Source organism: Apteryx mantelli, chromosome 6, assembly GCF_036417845.1.
Source record: "Apteryx mantelli isolate bAptMan1 chromosome 6, bAptMan1.hap1, whole genome shotgun sequence".
Lineage (NCBI taxonomy): Eukaryota > Metazoa > Chordata > Aves > Apterygiformes > Apterygidae > Apteryx > Apteryx mantelli.
Genome location: NC_089983.1, coordinates 11,852,248 through 11,855,799, shown reverse-complemented (window position 1 = coordinate 11,855,799; position 3,552 = coordinate 11,852,248).

The window sequence follows — 3,552 nt, the reverse complement described above, 5'->3', positions numbered from 1 at the left end:
TGATAAATTGCCTTCCTCATTTTTATTTCCAATAACATTTGTGTACATGTAAGAAATAATGAAAATAAAATACTGGCACTGCTTATGCACACTTTGTGTGTGTGTATATATGTGTAATATTTAGTATTTTATATAGTCGTTTGGAAACAAAATCCATGTTGATGTAGTGCCATCTATCACTAAGCATGTGTAATGCAGATTGCACACAGCAATGGTGTATGTCACTTACAGGAAAGTAATGCTGAAAAGTAAAGAACAGCTCTCCTCTCCCACATATCCCCCCAGCAGTCATAACTTAGATTTGCTGGCAAATCCCCTTCTGGTATTTTGGAATACAGATGCTAAAGGATGTGGTATATTCATAGACCTTTTGATATGTCCACGGGAAGTTTCTAAGAAGATCCCATATAGCCATACAAAAAAACTAGTTGTTTCTGACAGTAATCAGAAACATTTTTTAACCCTGTGAAAGGAATCTCACTTCACGAAGTGTAAGCTGAACCTCGCTTTTCAACCATGCTTTGGATCATTTCTGAATTGACCACCTTCTAAGCAACACTTAGAAATGACTTTTTTAGGCAAAAATTAGCTTGGTAGCTCTTATTTTAGAGGGTATTTAATAATATTGCATGGATCTACAGGCACAGCAAGTTAGTGAGTCTGATGAAGTTTATTTTTGTATGTATGTGAAGAACCAATCTCAAATCAGCCTACTGGCACTCAGCCAAAAAATAAGGGGGCCTATTTTGGCTTATCAAGGGAGTGAGAACTCTGCCTTTTTCCTTACTGATTTAAGGCTAGAGGTGATTGGAGATGGATAGCATTTACTGATCTGTTAGTGACTTCAGGGTAGTGCCACTGACTTGTGTATACACATTAAATTAAAAATTAGAATTAAAATAATAAAATAAAAATAGAATTAAAAAAAAGACACTGCAGTTTGAGTGAGGGGTTGAGGGGTTGTGAGTGCAAGGATCCCTTGTTGCAGGGAAGGATTGAACCATCCATTTCTGGGATTTCCTGTCCCTTGTATCTCTTTGGCCTACATGTTCAGCACCCATCTCTTTTCCAGAGCCCATGTCCAACTGCAGCGCTTGCTTTCTGGGGAGGTTTTGCCTGCATTTCAGGTGGCTCTCAAACTATTTGCTTCCTACTTTCTGGAAACATTTTCAAAGCAGCTAGTTTGGAGGCTTGTTCTCTACTTGGTGTTAATCATTGCATACTTAGCAAATGTTTGGTATGGGGAAGTCATGCATGACACTAACTCTCTGGTTTTCAGGCATAATAATTTGGTGAGTGCAACTACTAGTGGCAAATACTTATATCCCATGGTGCTACCACTGGAATATTTTGATCAGATTCTCTGAAACTTAAAAATTTGGTCTTTTTTTTTTTCCAAATAAATCTTCAAATTAAATTTGCCTACTTCACCATTATCTGCCAGAAGTCATGTGAAATCACAGTTTGATTGGCTTGAATTTGAAACTAGGCCACAACTACAATTTTATTTAGTTTTTTTGTTTCCTTCATACTTAGATTCAGCTATTTTTTCACCTCTAAGCAAACAATAAAACAAAGTGAGCTGAAATTCCTGTTCATGATAAGAAAGGTAAATGATGGGTTAAAGGGGCCATACAGTTTTGTGAGAGCTTAACATAACCAAAAGTATTTTCTGATATCCTCTTGCAGTGAAGCCAAAAATATTTGAAAGCATAGCAGCTACATGGCAGGACACAGGTCTCAACACAGAACACAGCTGGAAGAACGGTACCCCAAGACACTGCTGTTCCCAGCACTTTCTCTGACTTGAGTTTCATGTGCTAAGCCTTGTCTATGACAAACTTTATAAGATAGGCCTGGCCTTAAGAATTTTATTTCAATTTTATGTCAAGTATTTCAAGAATTTTGGAAGACCAGGAGCAGCTAGGATTTCACCAGTAGAAAGAGTTTAATCCCATCTGGTCTTTTATGAAGGCTTAAGTCTGTGGTGTGTGTGTGTGGAGGGGAGTGTTTTTTGTGTTTTTGTTTTTTGTCATGGTGTTTCACATGAGGAACATCTCTGGGAACTGGATAGTACTTCACTGGGAGTTCGATGATGGTAGAAGGCATTTGGAGGAGGTACAGGGTGTCCTGCTGAATCAGGTCATAGCCAGGGCCACTGCTTGTGGCACATCTCTTTGGTTTCCCTGCAGTCACTTCTGTGTGGCAATTGGTTGTCTCCTCTGCTGAAGTGGCAAAGGAAATAAGGAGGATGCAAAAGGAAGGAAGTGACGGTGCATTTATATTTACTTTAATATCTGTTTGCTTATAAAGAACTGGGCCGTCCCTAACCCTTATGCATATGCACAGGCTGAGAAGCAGCAATGTTTCAGAATATTCTTAGCTGCTGCCTGGTGGTGATTGTGTTACTTAACTCCATTTTCTCACAGCACTTCTGTGGGCAAGAGAAATCCAGAGTGGGAGGGAGAAGCTGCAGAGTTTTTTGCTCTTATTGCAGCATCCCTACTGATAGATCTGGCCACATTCAACAAATGTAGTCCCTTGCATCATCTCTAGGGCTAATTCAGCTTTCTCCCTCCCCTAGAGTGCTTAGGGAAGTCCAAGAATGCATGCAAGCTGACTGATGCCTGAAGTAGTAAGCAACGGTGTTAAGGAAGAGAGAGACAGGGCTGTTGTATTCAGCACTGAAATTAGCCTCCTTCCTTAAGATTGTCCAGCAAGCATAGAATGAGACCCTGCTTGTAAGGAAATCCTAGTGCAGGAGGGATGTTGCAGGTCTGTGATCAGCCAGGGAGCAGGAAAGATGGCAGGATGTTTGGGCCAGCTGGGGTCTCTGGTGCTGAGGTGAGATGCGTGGCTTTTCCCTCTGCTTCCCATTGCTAGAAGATTCCAGCTAGCTCCTCCACTGAGCCAGCTAAAGCCTCAAACATGGGAATCCAGCTAGGAGGAATCTTCTGGTAACTGCACTCTTCTGCTGCATAAAGCCAAGTGATTTCCTTTTTCCCATTTCTTCTCACCCGTTCTCCCACTTTGGTAGAGAACTGTCTTCCCAGAACTAGGAGATGCACAGCCTCGGACAGGCCTTCTCTACTCTGCCCGTGTGGCACAGAGAGCTCCGAATCACCGTCCACAGCTCACAAACCACCCCAGGCTGCGGTTCAGCCTTCTCCGGCAGTGGCAAGTCTGTTCCAGGTGTGTGCAGGGAAGGGTCATGTGATTAAGGGAAGCAAAGCTTTAAAACCTATCCATGTGCAGAAAGTGCCAATGTGTCACGTCTCTCAGCTGAGCAAAGCTTTTAAACACATGCTGACTTTAAGCAGGTTAATTGCACACTCCCTGATGTCGACTGCAGAGAAGAAATGCATTTTCTTACATAAATATAGCTAAGTCTGCCTTTGAGTGCCTCTCTCACTGAGTCATTAATATATTACTTGAAGGTCCACAGATGCCATTGGCAAACAAGGACCAGAACAGAAAAATGGCTCATAAACCAATAATAATGACAATTATCTCCAGTACCAGGTAAATAGCATGGCTTTACTACCATGGGCT